The sequence below is a fragment of the Rhinolophus sinicus genome, chromosome 2 (assembly GCF_057876585.1).
Source record: "Rhinolophus sinicus isolate RSI-liver-muscle chromosome 2, RSI-T2T, whole genome shotgun sequence".
Classification (NCBI taxonomy): Eukaryota; Metazoa; Chordata; class Mammalia; order Chiroptera; family Rhinolophidae; genus Rhinolophus; species Rhinolophus sinicus.
In genome coordinates this window covers 101,406,179-101,420,596 of record NC_142502.1, presented here as the reverse complement: position 1 = coordinate 101,420,596, position 14,418 = coordinate 101,406,179, and the positions used below count along the sequence as shown (strand labels likewise).

Below are 14,418 nucleotides of genomic sequence, written 5' to 3'. Positions count from 1 at the left end.
TGTCTTATAATTTTCTGAGTACAGATCTTTTACTTCTTTGGTTAAATTTATTCCCAGGTATTTTATAGTCTTTGGAGCAATTGTAAATGGAATTGCTTTTTAAATTTCTCCTTCTGATGTTTTATTATTGGTATATACAAATGCAACTGATTTCTGAATATTAATTTTGTATCCTGCTACTTTACTAAATTCATCTATCAGCTCTAATAGTTTCTTGGTGGAGTCTTTAGGGTTCTCTAAATATAGTATCATATCATCTGCATATAATGACAGTTTTACTTCCTCCTTACCGATTTGGATGTCTTTTATTTCTTTTTCTTGTCTGATTGCTGTGGCTAGAACTTCCAGCACTATGTTGAATAGAAGTGGAGAAAGTGGGCAGCCTTGCCTTGTTCCTGATTTTAAGGGGAATGGTTTTAGTTTTTCCCCATTGAGTATGATGTTAGCTGTGGGTCTATCATATATGGCCTTTATTATGTTGAGATATGATCCCTCTATTCCCACTTTCTTAAGGGTTTTTATCATGAATGGCTGCTGAATTTTATCAAATGCTTTTTCTGCGTCTATTGATATGATCATGTGATTTTTATTTTTCATTTTGTTAATGTAGTGTATCACATTAATTGATTTGCGGATGTTGAACCACCGTTGCATACCAGGGATGAATCCCACTTGATCATGGTGTATGATCTTTGTAATGTATTGCTGAATTCTGTTCGCTAGTATTTTGTTGAGGATTTTTGCATCTATGTTCATTAGCGATATCAGCCTGTAGTTTTCTTTTTTTGTGGTGTCTTTGTCTGATTTTGGGATCAGGGTGATAGTGGCTTCGTAAAAAGTGTTTGGAAGTCTTCCCTCCCTCTGGATTTTTTGGAAGAGTTTGAGGAGAATAGGTGATAATTCTTTTTTGAACATTCTGTAAAATTCACCTGTAAAGCCATCTGGTCCAGGGCTTTTGTTTGTTGGGAGATTGTTGATTACTGCTTCAATTTCCTTGGTGGTAATCAGTCTATTCAGGTTTTCTGTGTCCTCTTGAGTTAGCCTTGGAAGGTTGTATGCATCTAGGAAATTGTCCATTTCTTCCAGGTTGTCAAATTTGTTGGCAAACAGTTGCTCATAGTAGTTTCTTAGGATTTTTTGTATCTCTGCGGTGTGTGTTGTCACTTCTCCTCTTTCATTACTGATTTTATTAATTTGGGTCCTCTCTCTCTTTTTTTTAATGAGTCTGGCTAAAGGTTTGTCAATTTTGTTTATCTTCTCTAAGAACCAACTCTTGGATTCATTGATCTTTTGTATTGTTTTTCTGGTTTCTATTTCATTTATTTCCTCTCTGATCTTTATTATCTCCTTCCTTGTACTCCCTTTGGGCTTATTTTGTTGTTCTTTTTCCAGATCCCTTAAGTGTGAAAATAAACTGTTAATTAGTGATGTTTCTTGTTTCTTTAGGTAGGCCTGCAGTGCTATGAACTTCCCTCTTAGGACTGCTTTCACGGCATCCCATAGATTTTGGGTCATTGTATTTTCATTTTCGTTTGTCTCGAGATATCTTTTGATTTTTTCCTTGATCTCCTGCTTGACCCATTCATTATTTAGTAACATATTATTCAGCCTCCATGAATTTGTGTGTCTTCCAGTTTTTTTTCCTGTAGTTCATTTCTAATTTCATAGCACTGTTGTCAGAGAAGACAATTGGTATGATTTCGATTTTCTTAAATTTATCAAGACTTGCTTTGTGGCCTAACACATGGTCTACCTTGGAAAATGTTCCATGTGCGCTTGAGAAGAATGTGTATTCTGCAGCATTGGGGTGGAATGCTCTGAAAATATCGATTAAATCCAAGTGGTCCAATGTGTCATTTAAGGCTGTTGTTTCCGTATTGATTTTCTGTCTGGAAGACCTGTCCCTTGTTGTCAGAGGTGTGTTGAAGTCCCCTACTATGATAGTGTTACTGTTGATGGCTGTCTTTATGTCAGCCAATATCTGTTTTATATATTTAGGTGCTCCTATGTTGGGTGCATAAATGTTTACTAGGGTTATGTCCTCTTGTCGAATCGATCCCTTTATTATTATATAGTGCCCATCTTTGTCTTTTAATATTTTCTTCATTTTAAAGTCTATTTTGTCAGAAATAAGTATTGCAACTCCAGCTTTTTTCTCATTTCCATTTGCATGGAATATCTTACTCCAACCCTTCACTTTCAGCCTGTGTGTGTCTTTCGATCTGAGGTGAGTCTCTTGTATACAGCATATACAAGGGTCTTGCTTTCTTATCCACTCAGCCACACTATGTCTCTTGATTGGAGCATTTAAACCATTTACATTTAAGGTGATTATTGATAAGTACATAGTTATTGCCATTTTAAAATTTGTAGTTAGATTGTTTTCATTTTTCTTCTATTTACAGAAGTCCTTTTAGTATTTCTTGCAATGCTGGCTTGGTGGTAATGAATTCCTTTAGCTTATTCTTTTCTGGGAAGCTCTTTGTCTCTCCATCAACTTTAAATGATAGCCTTGCTGGATAAAGCAACCTAGGTTGTATGCCTTTGTTTTCCATCACTTTGAGTATCTCCTGCCACTCCCTCCTGGCTTTCAATATTTCTGCACAAAGGTCATTTGATAGTCTTATGGGAGTTCCCTTTTATGTAACCCTCTGTCTTTCTCTTGCTGCTTTGAGGATTCTCTCTTTGTCTTTAATCTTTGCCATTTTAACTATAATGTGTCTTGGAGTTGACCTGTTTGGGTTTATCCTGGTTGGAACTCTCTGCACTTCCTGGGCTTGTATGTTGGTTTCCTTCATCAGGTTAGGGAAATTTTCAGACATTATTACTTCAAATATGTTCTCAATCCCTTGCTTTCTCTCTTCACCTTCTGGTATTCCTATGATGCGCATGTTGTTGCACTTGATGTTATCCCATAGGTCTCTTAAACCATCTCCATTATTTTTTATTCTTTTTTCTTTCTGTTGTTCTGTTTGGGTGATCTCTGCTAACTTGTCTTCTAAGTCGCTGATTCGATCCTCTGCTTCATCTAACCTGCTGTTAATTCCTTCAAGTGAGTTCTTTATTTCAGTAATTGTGTTCTTTAGTTCTAACTGGTTGTTCGTTATGATTTCTACATCCTTCTTGATGTCCTCTCTAAGCTCCTTAAACATTCTTATCATCAGTATTCTGAACTCTGTCTCTGATAGTTTGGTTACCTCTGCTTCATTTAGTTCCATTTCTGGAGGTTTCTTCTGTTCTTTTATTTGGGATATGTTTCTTTGTTTCCTCATTCTGGCTGACTCTCTGTGTTTGCTTCGATGTTAGGTAGATGCCCTGGAGTTCTTAGTTCTTGCTGGTTTAGTATGTAATAAATGGCCTTTATATTTCCCTTGCACTACTTCGTTCTTCTCCCCTGCGTGTGCTCCAAAAGTGACTCTTGTGTTGTGTATATTGTCCTATTAAAGAAGATCTTTAATTGCTTTTCACTTGTGAGTAGGTGGGGTTAACTCCTAGGCTGACTAGTTGTGAGACTTGGCTCTGCCCACGCAAGGTGTTCTGCTCCGTGAGGGTTGACCGCTTCGATGTGGTTTGGCCTCTATGTGCCTGTAAAGAATCCCCTCTGGGTGTGTCACTTGTAGGTCAAACCTGGTAGTACTCTGGTTTGGTCTGGAATTGGCCTCTGGGTATGTTGAATCTTGTGCCTCTTAAGCTGGGCCCTGGTAGGGCAATTACAGAACAAAGTAAATCACCAAGCACAACAACAACAACAAGGAAAAAATCAAATACATTCACATGTAAAAAATAATCGACAACCCCCACTCGACACAGGCAAAGATGTCAAAGATATAAAGACAAATCAAAACAGAACAAAAAACAGCACCAGTCGTGGCTTAAGCCCACCAAGTAATCTCCAGGTTGTTCTCTGCTGTAGCACAGAGTCCCCTGCGTATTGTGCAGGTAGAGCCGGTCACCTGGTGCCCAGAGTGACGCTGGGGCTGCAGCTTTAGATGCGTGGGGCTGAGGGGTCTGGACAGTAGTTTTTACAAAGCCAGTGCGGTTTCTGCCCTTGCAGGCACACATGCACACTGGGAGTAGCACCACCAGCCCTGTGTCCAGTTCTCCTGAGTCTTAGGGCACCTCTTCCCTGTGTGTGTGTGTGTGTGTGGCGGGCGGGAGATTTGAAAGCTGAGAGCTGTGTCTGCCACTTACTGCTGATCCCTGGGAGTGCCTCCCGGGATGTAATTGCCCCGCCCTAGGCAGGCCAGAAAAGGTGGTGGCTGGCGACGGAGGAATCCCCCCTCTCTTAGTCCAGCAAAAACCACACTCCTCTCAGCCTCCTCCCTGGGCCAGAGCCGTCGGACAGTCTACCCAGAGCCCGAGCACCAAGGCTCCTCTTTAATCTGACACTGCTCCTCAGATCAGGGGCTAGATCGAGTCTCTGGAAGGGTGGGGGTAGGATTGGAAGAGTGGGGGAAGGGGCCCAGGTATGGAGTTTGTGTCCTTTGTCCGGACTAAGGCTTAACTGGAGGTATCAGCTGAGGTTATTGCCTCAAATGCTAGATATGCTGCCTCCGCGGCGGGAGAGGTCTGCTGTGGGGTGCAGGGTAAAGAGTCCGCCACCTGGCTTTTGTGTTCTCTCTTTTGTCCTGGGAACCCCTGCGTTTCTGCAGCTGCGGATGTGGTTGCCCCGCCCTAGGCCAGCCAGAAAGGGTGGGGGCTGGGGAGGGAAAGAGGGGTCTTCTCTTTCCCAGCCCAGCTGTGTCACACCCCACCCGCAGGCCAGAAACGGTGGTGGCTGGGGACGGAGGAGTCTCCTGTCTCCTAGGCCAGCGAAAACCACACTCCTCTCAGCCTCCTCCCTGGGCCAGAGCCGCCCGCCAGTCTTCCCAGAGCCCGAGCACCAAGGCTCCTCTTTAATCAGACACTGCTCCTCAGATCAGGGGCCAGATCGAGTCTCTGGAAGGGTGGGGGTAGGATTGGAAGAGCGGGGGAAGGGGCCCAGGTATGGAGTTTGTGTCCTTTGTCCGGACTAAGGCTTAACTGGAGGTATCAGCTGAGGTTATTGCCTCAAATGCTAGATATGCTGCCTCCGCGGCGGGAGAGGTCTGCTGTGGGGCGCAGGGTAAAGAGTCCGCCACCTGGCTTTTGTGTTCTCTCTTTTGTCCTAGGAACCCCTGCGTCTCTGCAGCTGCGGATGTGGTTGCCCCACCCTAGGCCAGCCAGAAAGGGTGGGGGCTGGGGATGGAAGGAGGGGTCTTCTCTTTCCCAGCCCCGCTGTCTTACACTCTTCCCACAGGCCAGAAAAGGTGGTGGCTGGGGATGGAAGATTCCCCCCTCTCCCAGCCCAGCTCCTAGCCTCCTCCCTGGGACAGAGCTGCCCGCCTGTCTTCCCGGAGCCCGGGCACCAAGGCTCCTCTGTAATCTGTCACTGCTCCTTAGTGCAGGGGCCAGATCAAGTCTCTAGAAAGGCGGGGGTAGGGTCGGAAGAGCGGGGGGAGGGGCCCAGGTATGGAGTTTGTGTCCTTTGTCCGGCCTAAGGCTTAACTGGAGGTATCAGCTGAAGTTATTGCCTCAAATGCTGGATATGTTGCCCCTGCGGCGGGAGAGGTCCCCTGTGGGACGCAGGGCAAAGCGCCCACCTCCTGGCTTCCGCGCTCCCCTCTGTCCTGGGATCTCCTGCATATCTGTGGCTGTGGGTGTGGGCTGGATTTTCACAGGCACAGGTGCGGAGCAGATTTCCACAACCCGAGGGTGGGGGCCAAATTTCTACAGCCACAGGTGTGGACCGCGATTCCAACCCGCGTCCCCACCGCCGCTGCAGGTGCGGCGTGTCTCCGCTCCGCTCCCTTCCTTCTTCCCCTGCTCGCCCAATTTTTCCCCACCTGCAAGAAATCCCTGCGCGAGTCTCTTCACTGTTCTGCGTGATGAGCAGAGAGTCCTTTGATGGGTTATAAGCTTCCCGTTTCTGATAAGATTGGACGGAGAACTCAAAAAGTGTGCCCCGCTGCCACCATTCCCCAGTGTTATGTTTTTAAAGTTACGAGAAACCTGTATTTTAGAGGACTTGTAAGATGTTTTTAATGAATATTTGAAGATGAAACACATTTGTCGGAGTATATTTTGCCAAAGTATCAGAGTAAAACCATAACTGTCTGTAAATTACAAAAGGCTTAAAAATGGCTGTGGTTAAAGGTCTGGTGAGAGTTTATATACATCCATATACACATAATGTAGTTGACTCAGTTTCCCATTCCAGTCTTAGTTAGCTGGACCATATGGAAATTCTTTCCTCCTCCACAAACCTTCTGCAATATACACAAACATGCAACTTACCTGTACCTTTCCATTTTTGTCTTATCTTTTCCTTTCTAATTTTGAAACAATCATTCTAGTTTAGGACAAAATTACTTTCCTTTTGCTTTGTTTACCAAAATACCCTCAAAACAAAAACAACCCCATGTCCTTTATATCCTACCTTATCCAAAAAAAACACATTCTATTTTCCTTTCCCTCAACAAAAATGCATCTTCGCACTTCATACCTTCTTCTGCTGAAAACATGCATCCCATTTTCATGTACAGTCATTCATTCTATCCGTTATTAATTTTTAGTAGTTTTGTAAAAAACCTAATTTCTTTATAACTCAACATCCTGCAAGGGAACTTATAGAGCAGTCTGTATTTTAAAAAGGTCACTTTTTTATTCCCTTCAATCTCTGTGGATAATATTTTAGTTAATTTCTTGGTGTTTACATCTCAAAGACATGGTAAGAGTTACAGCTTTAAGAGACAGAGAAGGACTATGTTGTTCAGCATTCCCAGGACATGTCAGAATTTTACATAATTTTTAGAAAATGCTTATTTAGAAAATAATATATCTACTATGTAAATATAATCAAAGGTTTAGTATCATTTATTTGACAGTACTTCCCATATAATTAACATACCAAATAAGCCTAATTAGTTTAATTTTCCCCTTTTATAAAGAGAGAAATTGTCTTCGAAATGTTTCAGGGGCCTCCTGGAACACCCCAAAGTTATTCCTATGTCAATAAGACAATTTGGAATCTGATCTTGGGAGGTTTGTCAAACACATCAAGAGTTTTAAAACACTTCATAAAATACAATCATAGGTCAGTGTGGAACAATTCTTAATAGAACAATACTAAATTATGCATTTCACCAAAGTAACAAGAAAAGATTTTAAAGAGAAATACGTGAGGTTACATAGTTATAAGCAAATTTTCGTAGTTTTGTTTTTTTTTAATTAAGAAGACTTGGTTTAGTTAGGCAATTAAAGACCTGATGATAAAAAACACAGGAAATCATTTAAACAAAACATAAATCTTTGCTTTCCACTGATAATTTCTTATTAAGAGTACCCCAATAATACAGGAAAATTTTGTGCTTTTAGCAGAGAAATAACATTAAATTTTAGCTCTACATAAGTATGTCATTGATGTTAAAGCTTAATTAATTTTTAAAAAGCCCTTATAATAACAATTTAAATTTAACCTGCTTAATTATAAGAGATAAAATTCTTTCTTTCTCTCTTCCCATTCTGAAATAACCAGAACAAAATTATTTTCATTTTCCTTAATGAAAGCATATCTCCATATCTCAGACTGATTAGCATTCTTTAGCTAGACAAATTTGTGAATACATTTTGTAATCTCTACAAACATAGGTTTTTGACTGGCAAATATATTTCATCATTTTAGAACAAGGTGCTTCCTTAACATAACATAAGACATTTTTATTAATAGACCCAAATATCTTTAGTTTTCCTATATTAAGAAGCCAAAAGTAGGTAAATTTAGATTCATTTAGCAATTAATGTTTCAGTATTTTACCTTATTTTGGAAATAAGATATTCAATGATTTTCATCTTTTCATTTAATGTAGTACATCTCTAAGGTCTCAAGTTACCAAAAGACTTTGGGGAACTATTTTTAAGTATACACACCATAAAACATTTATTGATGAGAAGTTTCACCAAAATTCTTTTATTTTATTTACATCTATTTAATCTAGTAATTCTCAATAATTATACTTGGATTACTCATGAAAATTTTATGAGACATTAAAGTCAATTATTATCCCCAGCTATTTTCTTGTTGACAAACCCTGTAACAGAGATAACACGAACTTAACTTTTTGGAAACATAGATAAATAATATATTAAATTTGGTAAATCTAAAGACATGTCTGTTTTAATTAAAGCAACAAATTTAAATCAATTTTAATAATAAATATGTTTTCAGATCACATGATCCTAAAAAGCATTTGGGTTAGTTTCTGCTATATTTCTTAATTAATATAAGCACTTAATTTTTTAACCAGTTAAACAGAGCTCTTTATATAAACCAAGTCTAGTGATTTCCTTTGGAGGTAGACATACATACACATATATAAACAGACATAACCAGAGACCTGATAGTTTCATTAAAATAATTTTTTTTTAGCCATGAGAAGGTACAATAAGACAAAACCCCCATTAGTTTATAACAGTTGGAATAATTTAAGTGCATTCATTCAGGTGGCTAAGGCTCTAAGATTTGTATTGGTCCTTGATAAACACTTTAGTTAAGGAGACGGAGGGTGCTGCTTAGGCAAAGGAACTCTTTTAGCTGCTCGTGTTTTTGAAAAAGCTTTCTTCCCCACCTCCTGCCCTTTTTGATTTATTTAGTCTCAGGCAGTTGTGGGCTGTGTTTTCATTTCTGATTACCTGTTAGCAAGGCCTTGCAAGTCACTGAGGTTTAGAAAACTCCTATTAGGCTTCTAATTTTGCCAAATTTCTGATCATAGCGTTAGGAAATTATTTTAAATAAGTTGTCAGGTTTCAGGTAGGATAAACAGTAAGAAATTTTAAAGTACCTACTCAGATGGTCAAAAATTATTCATTTATTAGAAACTTCTGCTTATTAACCAGAGAATGCTTTCCATTGTCCCAGAGAGGTTTGGATTCCTTTCCTATGAAATCTTTTTCTTAAGACAAGCAACATAACAGACAGAGACAAGAAAAGGAAACAAAAGAGTGTGAAATACCAAATGAGTACTCATCCATCAGGAAACCCTGCAGAGCTACTCACATCCCAGGGCGCTTCTCACAAGCAAAAGCTGTGAAAAGCCACTCCTGATAAAAGAAAATTTCTTCCCACATAACTGCATTGGCATAGAATTAACCCCTGGTCATTCACAGAAGGTGCAAAGAATTCATGAGACGCTACAAAGTGGGAGAACAAGAAAGTTTTATTGAAATTCAGGCAGAGAGAGTTCTGGCAAAGGGAGTTTTGCCAGGGCAGTCTGAGAGAGAGCTGCGGAGACAGAGCGGTAAGAGCAAGATGCAGGCAAATGGAGTTTAGCCAAGGCAGAGTCCAACGGAGACAGCTGTGCTGATGAGAAGGAGTGCTGGGGTTTTATATTTTTCCATGAGGGATGTAGGGTGCCTGTCAGATTGCAGGGATCTGTCATTACAAATGTCTCTCCTGGGAACTGTCCTGTTCCCATCTATGATAGGTGTTTGTTAGTTTGCAGGAGGTTGCCATTGTGATTGGGAACTCTTCTATTCCCATCTATGATGGATGTAAGGTGCTTGTCAGCTTGCAGGTGCAGTGATAGCCAGGGGAGTCAGAGCCAAACGATTAATGTTTCAGCTCATTCCTGCCACAGCTTACAGGCCCAGTCCTTTTAACTCTTAACTTGTCTCATCAGTAGCAAGCTTCTCTGACATTTCCCATATGTCAGCACCTGAGGCAATCGCCCCTACTCCTCCATGAGGGAAAAATCCCGTTCTTGAGGTGAAAAATCTCTCCTTGAGAGAAAAACCCACCTGACCTCAAATAAAAGTATTTGATCTCAACCAAAAAAGGAAGAAGGCTTGAATGTAAGAGGGCTTCACAGTCAGGGAGACAGCAATCCATGGAATCTGTGAGCACAAAAGAGCCTCTGTAGGTACCATACCTGGTTCCAGGGGACGCTGGACCATGAAGGTGAGGCCACTTTAGGCCCCTTCATAGTCACCACCCTATGTGAACCTAAAAATAAAAAGGCTTTCCAGGTGAGCGGCAACAAGCTTTATTTGAGATTTAAAAGAAAAGACTAACTACTCGGGAAGCACTGATTCAGGCAGAAGCCCAAATAATGTTCTGATTATGACACAAAGGCAATGGGCATTTATGAGCAAGGGAAGGGGAACAATTATATCAATAGATGGAAGGCATTTCTATTGGTGCAGATAATGTAATACAGTGATGTTAATTTTAAACGACTAAAAATTTTTTTTCAGTCCCGTAGTCATCATAACTGCTTTCCTGTTATCTTTGTAAGTAGTTCTTTGGAGCACACACGTGGCTCTAGGCCCAGTGCAAAGGTTATTTTGCTGCTTTAACATTTCAAAGTTTTGAGGCATAAGACGTGCATAGCAGTTCCTCTGGGATGGCAGCTCCAGCTGTGTTTTAAGGTGACTCCATTTATTATTATTTTTTGAGAGGTGTTGTTGTCTTTCATGAAAGTATACTTTTCTGGATTTTTTAAACAATTCTATTTAAGCTAACATAGAATTCTTTTTATCGAAAGCTCTTGGAAATGCAATATTGAAATAATCACTGCAATTAAAAAGAAATCCAAGGAAATATATTCCTGTGATTCAGTTATGAAAAAGAGACTCTAAAGCAATAGCAGTAAGCCTGGGAGCCGAACCAGAATCGTTTTGGGAATGGTCGTCAAGCAGGAGCTAGGAATGAAAACCCAAACAGGCCCCTGGGAGGGGAGAATGTGAAAGATGCCCTAAGTGGTGCATGAATGCCTCATGGCAAGTGGCTGGTGGGTTGGCTGCACAGTCAGAACTAAAAGAAAACAAAGCTGGAAAATTGAGAGGTGGAGAAGAGATGTGTTCATAGACCTCTTGTCGTGGGCAGAGTGGTGAAGGTACTGGTGTGCGTGTGGATGCCAGCAGAGGTCATCCCTGTGGTGGGGGCTGCTGGAACCCGGTGGGGGCGGTGCCTTGTTAGATGGTGTCACTTAGCCTCTCCCAGAACCCCAGGGCTTTCTCATGGGGACAAACAAAACGACAACTGGGATGGAGCTTGTATGGGCACAGCAGTGTGGCTTTTCACTCACCCAGGCTGACCTACCTGGCAACTGCCACTGCTGAGTGCCCAGCCTGCTGATGGCAGCTTTTTTTTTTGAAAAGGGAAATAAAATAAGTGAAATTAATTAAGAACAAAAGAGAGTCGTCTCAGATAAATATGTCACTGCAGGCATAGGAGAGATTTACACAATCTTAAAACTATGAAGAACTTTATGTCAATGGAAAAGTCTTACTGCAAGGAAATAAGTCAAAGCAGTTGTAAAAATTCTGTTTCCCTTCAGAATATCCGGGATCTCTTACAGGTAAGTTCCACAAAACTTTTGAGGACGGTTCATGATCTTATATAAAATAGTCAAAAGAACGGAGACATACAGGGAAAGCCAAACAACTCCTTTTATTCGGCAGGGGTAACGCTGATCATAAAGCCAGTTAGGGAACAAATAAGAAGAAAGCATTCCAGGAAAACCAACTTTCAGAAATTAGATCCTGAGAACAATGCCATTATGTGTGTGTGTATATAAACTATATATAAAATACAGTAGTACCGATAACCGGGTGAAGCCCCAGCACAGTCAGGCCCGCGCTCAGTCTCTGGCGCCTCCTCGCCCGCCCGCGGGCAGCGCCCCTGGGATGGCTCCGCTGCAGCTACTGTCACTGCTGCTGATGCCGCCGCTCCGGGAGGGGCCAACTGCCCGTGCCGGGATCCAGCGCTCTGCCAACCCATCCACCACCACCCCGTCTTCCAGGTCTTTGTGTTCGTATATGTGACAAAACTGGAGATTACAACTGTGACAGTCTTTGGAAAACATGACTCAGAATTTATGTGCTATGTTTATTCAAGAAGGGCCAGCGCAGTGCTAAAAGGAGACGTGTGGGTAAAGAAGATCGTCAATCCTACTCTCAGAACATCCTGGATAACTCAACAAGTTAACTGTTCAAAACACGATAAATGAATGGAATTAATATAGACACAGAGCAAGAAGTTAATTGTTCATCATCTGAATATGATGCATTAAGTGCTTTAGTCAAAGAACCTACAGATCCTTTCCATTGTGAAATTGAGGGATCCCAGGTAACGTGTGATGTAACTTGGTCTCCAAAGTGCATAGACACAGGTGCTATAATTATACTGGAATTGCAGATGCTGTGACTTTCTCTTTGTTACGTCTTGTGATGAACAAAGGCAGGTCTATCAGAATGTATTGCAGCAGCCAAGGCTCCCTATGATCAGACATTAACTGCATATGACACTACACCAAGGTGGGCATTAACCCTAAGGCACATGTAATGGGTGTTCCCTGTGTGTTTGTGATTGTACCTGCCCAGCTGTATTGGAAGATCACGTTTGTACCATTGCAAAAGTCCCTCCCCGGGGGTCCTTGTAGTGATGCAGCAGGATGTCAGGTGCCCTATGAAATGATTAGGAAGCAAGTAAACAGTTCTATTTCTGGAATCCGGTGGGATAAAGATCAAAAGCCTCCTTATTATAACTATAAAGAGGCTGCTGGCCGTACCCATCACGTGTGGTGTGATAACCCGTGAGCATGTCTTTAAAGGCAGCATATATACAGACATGTGGCTTACACGGCATTGGCATGTGGCTTACATGGCCTTGGCATGTGGCTTACACGGCACTGGCATGTGGCTTACACGGCACTGGCATGTAGCTTACACGGCATTGGCATGTGGCTTACATGGCCTTGGCATGTGGCTTACACGGCACTGGCATGTGGCTTACACGGCACTGGCATGTGGCTTACACGGCACTGGCATGTGGCTTACATGGCACTGGCATGTGGCAGGCAAACTCTGGAGCTGCTGTAGCCAAACAGCAAACTCAAGAAATGTGGAAAGTCTTAAAACCAACCTGTACAAACATGAACATCTTCTGTCAAACTATTAAGATTTAGAATATTATCTGTATAAACAGATCTAGTTTCTCGAAGAGACAAAAAATATGTACTTTTTTGTCATGTTGCTATATATTTTAGTTATTAATATACTCAAAAAGAGATTCTTTGTTTATATACTATATAAATATACTATAAAGCAATTAAATACCTTGACCAAGTTAGGTATCCCAAGAGTACAAGGACATTTAATCTTTAATTCATTTAATGCACTTCACCACTAAATTAAACGATAAAAATAGACAGGGATGATGGCACCTTAGTAAATGTAGAAATTACTGCAGATGAAATTCAAAGCTCCCTGTGACTCACTTCTCCAGTCATCTTCCACTTGAAGGACCCATGTGATTAGATTAGATTAGCCCCACCCCCATTGTGGGGGTGAAAGACTTGTACACTGAAAACCAGAAAAGACTGCTGAAAGTAATTTAAAAAGACACAAATAAATGGAAAGACATGGATTGGAAGACAGATGGTTAAGATGACAATATTACATTATGTGACCTATAAATTCAATGTAATCCCTATCAAAATCCCAACAGCATATAGGATCTTGGGAGACCCCGAATAGCCAAAACAATTTCAGAAAAGACGAACAAAGTTGAAGGTCTCAGAATCCTTCGTTTCAAAATGTATAAGAAAATTATAGGAATCAAACTGTGTGAGTGTCTGGCATAAAGGCAGAGCTATAGACCAGTGGACTGGAATAGAAAGCCCAGAAATAAACTCTTGCATACACAGTGTTCTGGACAAAATTGTGTCCCCCAAATTCTTATGTTGATGCTTTAAACCCCAATGGGACTGTATTTGGAGATCGGGCCTTTAGGGAGGTCATAAAACTTACATGAGGTCATAAGGGTGGGATTCTAATCCCACAGAATTGGTGTCCTTATCAGAGGAAGAGGCCATCATTCTCTAATGCCAGCGCCACCTCACCGAGCTCCAGCCTCAGTAGGAGTAAGATCTCTATACCATGGCTCATACAAAGCAGACTGCCTACAAATCGACGACGCATGGGAAAGCATGGAGGAAGCGACTGGCCATAAAAGCTGCTCTCAAGAGTGTGCCCTCTACTGGTGGAGGGAAGAAACCTCATCATTACAGGCCGGGTACCATAGCATTCCGTGAAATTGGATGTTATCAGAGGTTCACTGAATTTCTGATTCACAAACTTCCCTGCCAGCGGCTGGTGCGAGAAATTGCTCAGGACTTCACAACAGATCTTTCCTTGCAGAGTGCAGGAGGCAAGTGAGGCCTATCTGATTGGTCTCTTTGAAGACACCTGTGTGCTGTCCATGCCAAACGTGTAACAATTACGCCAAAGGACATCCAGCTAGCACACTGCGTACGTGGAGAACGAGCTTCAGAATCCACTATGATGGGAAAAATCATTCTTAAAAAGGAAAAAAAAATCTTTTCTTTCTGTCATTGGTAG

General features: G+C 41.4%; 2 pseudogenes; both read left to right on the top strand.

Moving 5' to 3' along the window:
* The first annotated feature begins 11,568 nt into the window (after window positions 1-11,568).
* On the top strand, window positions 11,569-12,740 carry LOC148758843 (di-N-acetylchitobiase pseudogene; annotated as a pseudogene).
* A 1,216-nt stretch (window positions 12,741-13,956) lies between these two features.
* LOC141571767 (histone H3.3A-like) lies at window positions 13,957-14,418 on the top strand (annotated as a pseudogene).